This window comes from Procambarus clarkii, chromosome 27 (assembly GCF_040958095.1).
Source record: "Procambarus clarkii isolate CNS0578487 chromosome 27, FALCON_Pclarkii_2.0, whole genome shotgun sequence".
Classification (NCBI taxonomy): domain Eukaryota; kingdom Metazoa; phylum Arthropoda; class Malacostraca; order Decapoda; family Cambaridae; genus Procambarus; species Procambarus clarkii.
The window spans coordinates 31,116,011-31,126,826 of NC_091176.1; positions in this window are offsets into that span (position 1 = coordinate 31,116,011).

Here is a 10,816-nt window from a genome sequence, read left to right on the forward strand (position 1 = left end):
TGGTGTAGTGTTGAAAGGGAGGTGTTAGTTGGTATGGTGTTGAGAGGGGGTGTTGGGTGGTGTGGTGTTTAGAGGGGGTGTTGGGTGAGGTGGTGTTGAGAAGGGGTGTTGGGTGGTGTGGTGGTGAGAGTGGGTGTTGTGTGGTGTGGTGTTGAGAGGGGGTGTTGGATGGGGTGGTGTTGAGAGGGGGTGTTGTGTGGGGGTGGTGTTGAGAGGGGGTTTTGGATGGTGTTGTTTTGAGAGGGGGTGATGGGTGGGGTGGTGTTGAGAAGGGGTGTTGGATGTGTGGTGTTGAGAGGGGGTGTTGGATAATGTGGTGTTGAGAGGGGGTGTTGGGTAGTGTGGTGTTGAGAGGGGGTGTTGGGTGGTGTGGTGTTGAGAGGGGTTCTTGGGTGGTGTGGTGTTGAGAGGGAGGTGTTCGATGGGGTGGTATTGAGAGGGAGGTCTTGGGTGGTGTGGTGTTGAGAGGGAGGTGTTGGGTGGTGTGGTGTTGAGAGGGAGGTGTTGGGTGGTGTGGTGTTGAGAAGGAGGTGTAGGGTGGTGTGGTGTTGAGAGGGTGGTGTTGGGTGCTGTGGTGTTCGGTGGTGTTGTGTTGAGAGGGTGGTGATGGGTAGTGTGGTGTTGAGAGGGAGGTGTTGGGTGGTGTGGTGTTGAGAGGGGGTGTTGGGTGGTGTGGTGTTGAGAGGGAGGTGTTGGGTGGTGTGGTGTTGAGAGGGAGGTGTTGGGTGGTGTGGTCTTGACAGATAGGTGTTGGGTGGTGTGGTGTTGAAAGGGAGTGTTGGGTGGGGGTGGTGTTGAGAGGGGGTGTTGGATGGTGTTGTTTTGAGAGGGGGTGTTGGGTGGGGAGGTGTAGAGAAGGGGTGTTGGATGGTGTGGTGTTGAGAGGGGTTGTTGGGTGGGGTTGTGTTGAGAGGGGGTGTTGGATGGTGTTGGGTTGAGAGGGGGTGTTGGGTGGGGTGGTGTTGAGAGGGGGTGTTGGATAATGTGGTGTTGAGACGGGGTGTTGGGTGGTGTGGTGTTGAGAGGGGGTGTTGGGTGGTGTGGTGTTGAGAGGGGGTGTTGGGTGATGTGGTGTTGAGAAGGGGTGTTGGGTGATGTGTTGTTGAGAGGGAGGTGTTGGGTGGTGCGGTGTTGAGAAGGGGTGTTGGGTGGTGTGGTGTTGAGAGGGAGGTGTTGGGTGGTGTGGTGATAAGAGGGGGGTGTTGGGTGGGGTGATGTTGAGACAGGGTGTTGGGTGGTGTGGTGTTGAGAGGGAGGTGTTGGGTGGTGTTGTGTTGAGAGGGAGGTGTTGGGTGGTGTGGAGTTGAGAGGGAGGTGTTGGGTGGTATGGTGTTGGGAAGGAGATGTAGGGTGGTGTGGTGTTGAGAGGGGGGTGTTGGGTGGTGTGGTGTTGGGTGGCGTGGTGCTGAGAGTGGGTGATGGGTGGTGTGGTGTTGAGAGGGAGGTGTTGGGTGGTGTGGTATTGAGAGGGGGTGTTGGGTGGGGGTGGTGTTGAGAGGGAGTGTTGGGTGGGGGTGGTGTTGAGAAAGGGTGTTGGATGGTGTTGTGTTGAGAAGGAGGTGTTGGGTGGTGTGGTGTTGAAAGGGAGGTGTTGGGTGGTATGGTGTTAAGAGGGGGTGTTGGGTTGTGTGGTGTTGAGAGGGAGGTGTTGGGTGATGTGGTGTTGAGAAGGAGGTGTTGGGTGGTGCGGTGTTGAGAAGGGGTGTTGGATTGTGTGGTGTTGAGAGGGAGGTGTTGGGTGGTGTGGTGTTGAAAGGGAGGTGTTGGGTGGTATGGTGTTAAGAGGGGGTGTTGGGTGGTGTGGTGTTGAGAGGGAGGTGTTGGGAGGTGTGGTCTTGAGAGGGAGGTGTTGGGTGTTGTGGTGTTGAAAGGGAGGTGTTGGGTGGTTTGGTGTTAAGAGGGGGTGTTGGGTGGTGTGGTGTTGAGAGGGAGGTGTTGGGTTGTGTGGTGTTGAGAAGGAGGTGTTGGGTGATGTGGTGTTGAGAAGGAGGTGTTGGGTGGTGCGGTGTTGAGAAGGGGTGTTGGGTTGTGTGGTGTTGAGAGGGAGGTGTTGGGTGGTGTGGTGTTGAGAGGGGGTGTTGGGTGGGGTGGTGTTGAGAGGGGGGGGTTGGGTGGCGTGGTATAGGGTGGTGTGGTGTAGGGTGGTGTGGTGTTAAGAGGGGGTATTGGTTGGTGTGGTGTGGAGAGGGAGGTGTTGGGTGGTGTGGTGTTGAGAGGGAGGTGTTGGATGGTGTGGTGTTGAGAGGGGGCGTTGGGTGGGGTTGTGTTGAGAGGGACGTGTTGGGTGGTGTGGTGTTGAGAGGGAGGTGTTGGGTGGTGTGGTGTTGAGAGGGAGGTGTAGGGTGGTGTGGTGTTGAGAGGGGGGTGTTGGGTGGTGCGGTGTTGAGAAGGGGTGTTGGGTTGTGTGGTGTTGAGAGGGAGGTGTTGGGTGGTGTGGTGTTGAGAGGGGGTGTAGGGTGGTGTGGTGTTGAGAGGGGGGTGTTGGGTGGTGTGGTGTTCGGTGGTGTGGTGTTGAGAGGGTGTTGATGGGTAGTGTGGTGTTGAGAGGGAGGTGTAGGGTGGTGTGGTGTTGAGAGTGGGGTGTTGGGTGGTGTGGTGTTCGGTGGTATGGTGTTGAGAGGGTGGTGATGGGTAGTGTGGTCTTGAGAGGGAGGTGTTGGGTGGTGTGGTCTTGAGAGGGGGTGTTGGGTGGTGTGGTGTTGAGAGGGAGGTGTTGGGTGGTGTGTTCTTGAGAGGGAGGTGTTTGGTGGTGTGGTGTTGAAAGGGAGGTGTTAGGTGGTAAGGTGTTGAGAGGGGGTGTTGGGTGGTGTGGTGTTGAGAGGGGGTGTTGGGTGGTGTGGTGTTGAGAGGGGGTGTTGTGTGATGTGTTGTTGAGAGGGAGGTGTTGGGTGGTGCGGTGTTGAGAGGGGGTGTTGGATGGGGTGGTGTTGAGAGGGGGTGTTGGGTGGGGGTGGTGTTGAGAGGGGGTGTTGGATGGTATTGTTTTGAGAGGGGGTGATGGGTGGGGTGGTGTTGAGAAGGGGTGTTGGATGTTTGGTGATGAGAGGGGGTGTTGGGTGGGGTTGTGTTGAGAGGGGGTGTTGGATGGTGTTGGGTTGAGAGGGGGTGTTGGATAATGTGGTGTTGAGAGGGGGTGTTGGGTGGTGTGGTGTTGAAAGGGGGTGTTGGGTGGTGTGGTGTTGAGAGAGAGGTGTTGGATGGGGTGGTATTGAGAGGGAGGTCTTAGGTGGTGTGGTGTTGAGAGGGAGGTCTTGGGTGGTGTGGTGTTGAGAGGGAGGTGTTGGGTGCTGTGGTGTTGAGAGGGAGGTGTTGGGTGGTGTGATGTTGAGAGGGAGGTGTAGGGTGGTGTGGTGTTGAGAGGGTGGTGTTGGGTGCTATGGTGTTCGGTGGTGTGGTGTTGAGAGGGTGGTGATGGGTAGTGTGGTGTTGAGAGGGAGGTGTTGGGTGGTGTGGTGTTGAGAGGGGGTGTTGGGTGGTGTGGTGTTGAGAGGGAGGTGTTGGGTGGTGTGGTGTATAAAGGGAGGTGATAGGTAGTATGGTGTTGAGAGGGGGGTTTGGGTGGTGTGGTGTTGAGAGGGGGTGTTGGGTGGGGGGGTGTTGAGAGGAGGTGTTGGGTGGTGTGGTGTTGAGAGTGGGCGTTGGGTGGTGTGGTGTTGAGAGGGGGTGTTGGATGGTGTGGTGTTGAAAGGGGGTGTTTGTTTGGGGGTGGTGTTGAGAGGGGGTGTTGGATGGTGTTGTTTTGAGAGGGGGTGTTGGGTGGGGTGGTGTAGAGAATGGGTGTTGGATGGTGTGGTGATAAGAGGGGGTGTTGGGTGGGGTTGTGTTGAGAGGGGGTGTTGGATGGTGTTGGGTTGAGAGGGGGTGTTGGGTGGGGTGGTGTTTAGAGGGGGTGTTGGATAATGTGGTGTTGAGACGGGGTGTTGGGTGGTGTGGTGTTGAGAGGGGGTGTTGGGTGGTGTGGTGTTGAGAGGGGGTGTTGGGTGATGTGGTGTTGAGAGGGGGTGTTGGGTGATGTGTTGTTGAGAGGGAGGTGTTGGGTGGTGCGGTGTTGAGAAGGGGTGTTGGGTGGTGTGGTGTTGAGAGGGAGGTGCTGGGTGGTGTGGTGTTGAGAGGGAGGTGTTGGGTGGTGTGGTGTTGAGAGGGAGTTGTTGGGTGGTGTGGTCTTGAGAGGGAGGTGTTGGGTGGTGTGGTGTTGAAAGGGAGGTGATAGGTGGTATGGTGTTGAGAGGGGGTGTTGGGTGGTGTGGTGTTGAGAGGGGGTGTTGGGTGGGGTGGTGTTGAGATAAGGTGTTGGGTGGTATGGTGTTGAGAGTGGGTGTTGGGTGGTGCGGTGTTGAGAGGGGGTGTTGGATGGGGTGGTGTTGAGAGGGGGTGTTGGATGGGGGTGGTGTTGAGAGGGGGTGTTGGATGGTGTTGTTTTGAGAGGGGGTGTTGGGTGGGGTGGTGTAGAGAAGGGGTGTTGGATGGTGTGGTGTTGAGAGGGGGTGTTGGGTGGGGTTGTGTTGAGAGGGGGTGTTGGATGGTGTTGGGTTGAGAGGGGGTGTTGGTTGGGGTGGTGTTGAGAGGGGGTGTTGGATAATGTGGTGTTGAGACGGGGTGTTGGGTGGTGTGGTGTTGAGAGGGGGTGTTGGGTGGTGTGGTGTTGAGAGGGGGTGTTGGGTGATGTGGTGTTGAGAGGGGGTGTTGGGTGATGTGTTGTTGAGAGGGAGGTGTTGGGTGGTGCGGTGTTAAGAAGGGGTGTTGGGTGGTGTGGTGTTGAGAGGGAGGTGTTGGGTGGTGTGGTGTTGAGAGGGAGGTGTTGGGTGGTATAGTGTTGGGAAGGAGATGTAGGGTGGTGTGGTGTTGAGAGGGGGGTGTTGGGTGGTGTGGTGTTGGGTGGTGTGGTGCTGAGAGTGGGTGATGGGTGGTGTGATGTTGAGAGGGAGGTGTTGGGTGGTGTGGTGTTGAGAGGGAGTGTTGGGTGGGGGTGGTGTTGAGAGGGAGTGTTGGGTGGGGGTGGTGTTGAGAAAGGGTGTTGGATGGTGTTGTGTTGAGAAGGATGTGTTGGGTGGTGTGGTCTTGAGAGGGAGGTGTTGGGTGGTGTGGTGTTGAAAGGGAGGTGTTGGGTGGTGTGGTGTTGAGAGGGGGTGTTGGGTGGGGTGGTGTTGTGAGGGGGTGTTGAATGGTGTGGTTTTTAGAGTGGGTGTTGGGTGGTGTGGTGGTGAGAGGGGGTGTTGCATGGTGTAGTGTTGAGAGTGGGTATTGGGTGGGGGTGGTGTTGAGAGGGGGTGTTGGGTGGGGGTGGTGTTGAGAGGGGGTGTTGGATGGTGTTGTGTTGAGAGGGAGGTGTTGGGTGGTGTGGTCTTGAGAGGGAGGTGTTGGGTGGTGCGGTGTTGAGAAGGGGTGTTGGGTTGTGTGGTGTTGAGAGGGAGGTGTTGGGTGGTGTGGTGTTGAGAGGGGGGTGTTGGGTGGGGTGGTGTTGAGAGGGGGGGGTTGGGTGGTGTGGTATAGGGTGGTGTGGTATAAGGTGGTGTGGTGTTAAGAGGGGGTATTGGGTGGTGTGGTGTGGAGAGGGAGGTGTTGGGTGGTGTGGTTTTGAGAGGGAGGTGTTGGATGGTGTGGTGTTGAGAGGGGGTGTTGGGTGGTGTTGTGTTGAGATGGAGGTGTTGGGTGGTGTGGTGTTGAGAGGGAGGTGTTGGGTTGTGTGGTGTTGAGAGGGGGGTGTTGGGTGGTGTGGTGTTCGGTGGTGTGGTGTTGAGAGGGTGTTGATGGGTAGTGTGGTGTTGAGAGGGAGGTGTAGGGTGGTGTGGTGTTGAGAGTGGGGTGTTGGGTGGTGTGGTGTCCGGTGGTGTGGTGTTGAGAGGGTGGTGACGGGTAGTGTGGTGTTGAGAGGGAGGTGTTGGATGGTGGTGTTGAGAGGGGGTGTTGGGTGGTGTGGTGTTGAGAGGGGGTGTTGGGTGGGGTGGTGTTGAGAGGGAGGTGTTGGGTGGTGTGGTGTTGAGAGGGGGTGTTGGGTGGTGTGGTATTGAGAGGGAGGTGTTGGGTGGTGTGTTCTTGAGAGGGAGGTGTTTGGTGGTGTGGTGTTGAAAGGGAGGTGTTAGGTGGTATGGTGTTGAGAGGGGGTGTTGGGTGGTGTGGTGTTGAGAGGGGGTGTTGGGTGGGGTGGTGTTGAGAAGGGGTGTTTGGTGGTGTGGTGTTGAGAGTGGGTGTTGGGTGGTGTGGTGTTGAGAGGGGGTGTTGGATGGGGTGGTGTTGAAAGGGGGTGTTGGGTGGGCGTGGTGTTCAGAGGGGGTGTTGGATGGTGTTGTTTTCAGAGGGGGTGATGGGTGGGGTGGTGTTGAGAAGGGGTGTTGGATGTGTGGTGTTTAGAGGGGGTGTTGGGTGGGGTTGTGTTGAGAGGGGGTGTTGGATGGTGTTGGGTTGAGAGGGGGTGTTGGGTGGTGTGGTGTTGAGAGGGGGTGTTCGATAATGTGGTGTTGAGAGGGGTTGTTGGGTGGTGTGGTGTTGAGAGGGAGGTGTTGGGTGGTGTGGTGTTGAGAGGGGGTTTTGGGTGGTGTGGTGTTGAGAGGGGGTGTTGTGTGATGTGTTGTTGAGAGGGAGGTGTTGGGTGGTGCGGTGTTGAGAAGGGGTGTTGTGTGGTGTGGTTTTGAGAGGGAGGTGTTGGGTGGTGTGGTGTTGAGAGAGGGGTGTTGGGTGGGGTGGTGTTGAGACGGGGAGTTGGGTGGTGTGGTGTTGAGAGGAAGGTGTTGGGTGGTGTTGTGTTGAGAGGGAGGTGTTGGGTGGTGTGGTCTCGAGAGGGATGTGTTGGGTGTTGTGGTGTTGAGAAGGAGGTGTAGAGTGGTGTGGTGTTGAGAGGGGGGTGTTGGGTGGTGTGGTGTTGGGTGGTGTGGTGCTAAGAGTGGATGATGGGTAGTGTGGTGTTGAGAGGGAGGTGTTGGGTGGTGTGGTGTTGAGAAGGGGTGTTGGATGGTGTGGTGTTGAGAAGGGGTGTTGGGTGGGGGTGGTGTTAAGAGATGGTGTTGGATGGAGTTGTGTTGAGAGGGGGTGTTGGGTGGGGTGGAGTTGGGTGGGGTGGTGTTGAGAGGGGGTGTTGGATGGTGTGGTGTTGAGAGGGGGTGTTGGGTGGTGTGGTGTTGAGAGGGAGGTGTTGTGTGGTGTGGTGTTGAGAGGGGGGTGTTGGGTGATGTGTTGGTGAGAGGGAGGTGTTGGATGGTGGTGTTGAGAGGGGGTGTTGGGTGGTGTGGTGTTGAGAAGGGGTGTGTTGGGTGGGGTGGTGTTGAGACGGGGGTGTTGGATGGTGTGGTGTTGAGAAGGGGTGTTGGGTGGGGGGTGGTGTTAAGAGATGGTGTTGGATGGAGTTGTGTTGAGAGGGGGTGTTGGGTGGGGTGGAGTTGGGTGGGGTGGTGTTGAAAGGGGGTGTTGGATGGTGTGGTGTTGAGAGGGGGTGTTGGGTGGTGTGGTGTTGAGAGGGAGGTATTGTGTGGTGTGGTGTTGAGAGGGGGGTGTTGGGTGATGTGTTGGTGAGAGGGAGGTATTGGATGGTGGTGTTGAGAGGGGGTGTTGGGTGGTGTGGTGTTGAGAAGGGGTGTGTTGGGTGGGGTGGTGTTGAGACGGGGGTGTTGGGTGGTGTGGTCTTGAGAGGGAGCTGTTGGGTGGTATGGTGTTAAGAGGGGGTGTTGGGTGGTGTGGTGTTGAGAGGGGGTGTTGGGTGATGTGTTGTTGAGAGGGAGGTGTTGGGTGGTGCGGTGTTGAGAAGGGGTGTTGGGTTGTGTGGTGTTGAGAGGGACGTGTTGGGTGGTGTGGTGTTGAGAGGGGGGTGTTGGGTGGTGTGGTGTTGAGAGGGAGGTGATGGGAGGTGTGGTGTTGAAAGGGAGGTGTTGGGTGGTATAGTGTTAAGAGAGGGTGTTGGTTGGTGTGGTGCTGAGAGGGGGTGTTGGGTGGGGTGGTGTTGAGAGGGGGTGTTGAATGGTGTGGTGTTGAGAGTGGGTGTTGGGTGGTGTGGTGTTGAGAGGGGGTGTTGGATGGTGTAGTGTTGAGAGAGGGTGTTGGGTAGGGGTGGTGTTGAGAGGGGGTGTTGGGTGGGGTGGTGTTGAGAGGGGGGGTGTTGGGTGGGGTGGTGTTGAGAGGGGGGGTTGGGTGGTGTGGTATAGGGTGGTTTGGTGTTAAGAGGGGGTATTGGGTGGTGTGGTGTGGAGAAGGAGGTGTTGGGTGATGTGTTGTTGAGAGGGAGGTGTTGGATGGTGATGTTGAGAGGGGGTGTTGGATGGTGTGGTGTTGAGAGGGGGTGTTGGGTGGGGTGGTGTTGAGAGGGGGTGTTGGGTGGTGTGGTCTTGAGAGGGAGGTGTTGGGTGGTATGGTGTTAAGAGGGGGTGTTGGATGGTGTAGTGTTGAGAGGGGGTGTTGGGTGATGTGTTGTTGAGAGGGAGGTGTTGGGTGGTGCGGTGTTGAGAAGGATTGCTGGGTTGTGTCGTGTTGAAAGGGGGGTGATGGGTGGTGTGGTTTTGAGAGGGAGGTGTTGGGTGGTGTGGTGTTGAAAGGGAGGTGTTGGGTGGTATAGTGTTAAGAGGGGGTGTTGGGTGGTGTGGTGTTGAGAGGGGGTTTTGGGTGGGTTGGTGTTGAGAGAGGGTGTTGAATGGTGTGGTGTTGAGAGTGGGTGTTGGGTGGTGTGGTGTTGAGAGGCGGTGTTGGATGGTGTAGTGTTGAGAGGGGGTGTTGGGTGGGGGTGGTGTTGAGAGGGGGGTGTTGCGTAGGGTGGTGTTGGGTAGGGTGGTGTTGAGAGGGGGTGTTGAATGGTGTGGTGTTGAGAGTGGGTGTTGGGTGGTGTGGTGTTGAGAGGGGGTGTTGGATGGTGTAGTGTTGAGAGGGGGTGTTGGGTGGGGGTGGTGTTGAGAGGGGGTGTTGGGTGGGGTGGTGCTGAGAGGGGGTGTTGGGTGGTGTGGTCTTGAGAGGGAAGTGTTGGGTGGTATGGTGTTAAGAGGGGGTGTTGGGTGATGTGGTGTTGAGAGGGGGTGTTGGGTGATGTGTTGTTGAGAGGGAGGTGTTGGGTGGTGTGGTGTTGAGAGGGGAGTGTTGGGTGGGGTGGTGTTGAGAGGGGGGGGGTTGGGTGGTGTGGTATAGGGTGGTTTGGTGTTAAGAGGGGGGTATTGGGTGGTGTGGTGTGGAGAGGGAGGTGTTGGGTGGTGTGGTATTGAGAGAAGGTGTTGGGTGGTGTGGTGTTGAGAGGGGGTGTTCGTTGGGGTGGTGTTGAGAGGGGGTGGTGTTGAGAGGGAGGTTTTGGGAGGTGTGGTGTTGGGTGGTGTGGTGTTAAGACGGGGTGTTGGGTTGTGTGGTGTTGAGAGGGGGTGTTGGGTAGGGTGGTGATGGGTAGGGTGGTGTTGAGAGGGGGTGTTGGGTGGGGTGGTGTTGAGAGGGGGTGTTGGGTGGTGTGGTGTTGAGGGGGAGGTGTGGTGTTGACAGGGAGGTGTTGGGTGGTGTGGTGTTGAGAGGGGGGGTTGGGTGGTGTGGTATAGGGTGGTTTGGTGTTAAGAGGGGGGAATTGGGTGGTGTGGTGTGGAGAGGGAGGTGTTGGGTGGTGTGGTATTGAGAGAAGGTGTTGGGTGGTGTGGTGTTGAGAGGGGGTGTTCGTTGGGGTGGTGTTGAGAGGGGGTGGTGTTGAGAGGGAGGTTTTGGGAGGTGTGGTGTTGGGTGGTGTGGTGTTAAGACGGGGTGTTGGGTTGTGTGGTGTTGAGAGGGGGTGTTGGGTAGGGTGGTGTTGGGTAGGGTGGTGTTGAGAGGGGGTGTTGGGTGGGGTGGTGTTGAGAGGGGGTGTTGGGTGGTGTGGTGTTGAAAGGGAGGTGTGGTGTTGAGAGGGAGGTGTTGGGTGGTGTGGTGTTGAGAGGGAGGTGTTGGGTGGTGTGGTGTTGAGAGAGCGTGTTGGGTGGTGTGGTGTTCAGAGGGGGTGTTGGGTGGGGTGCTGTTGAGAGGGGGTGGTGTTGAGAGGGGGTGTTGTGTGGTGTGGTGTTGAGAGTGGGTGTTGGGTGGTGTGGTGTTGAGAGGGGCTGTTGGGTGGTGTGGTGTTGAGAGGGAGGTGTTGGGTAGTGTGGTGTTGAGAGGGGGTCTTGGGTGGTGTGGTGTTTAGAGGGGGTGTTGGGTAGGGTGGTATTGAGAGGGGGTGTTGGGTGGGGTGGTGTTGAGAGGGTGTGTTGAGTGATGTGGGGTTGAGAGGGGGAGTTGGGAGGGGTGGTGTTGAAAGGGGGTGTTAGATGGTGTGGTCTTGAGAGGGGGTGTTGGGTGATGTGGTGTTGAGAGGGGGTGTTAGGTGGGCTGGTGTTGAGAGTGGGTGTTGGGTGGTGTGGTGTTGAGAGGGGGTGTTGGACGGTGTGGTGTTGAGAGGGGGTGTTGGGTAGGGTGGTGTTGGGTAGGGTGGTGTTGAGAGGGGGTGTTGGGTGGTGTGGTGTTTAGAGGGGGTGTTGGGTAGGGAGGTGTTGAGAGGGGGTGTTAGGTGGGCTGGTGTTGAGAATGGGTGTTGGGTGGTATGGTGTTGAGAGGGGGTGTTGGATGGTTTGGTGTTGAGAGGGGGTGTTGGGTGGGGGTGGTGTTGAGAGATGGTGTTGGATGGAGTTGTGTTGAGAGGGGGTGTTGGGTGGGGTGGAGTTGGGTGGGGTGGTGTTGAGAGGGGGTGATGGATGGTGTGGTGTTGAGAGGGGGTGTTGGGCGGTGTGGTGTTGAGAGGGAGGTGTTGGGTGGTGTGGTGTTGAGAGGGGGTGTTGGGTGATGTGTTGTTGAGAGGGAGGTGTTGGATGGTGGTGGTGAGAGGGGGTGTTGGGTGGTGTGGTGTTGAGAGGGGGTGTTGGGTATG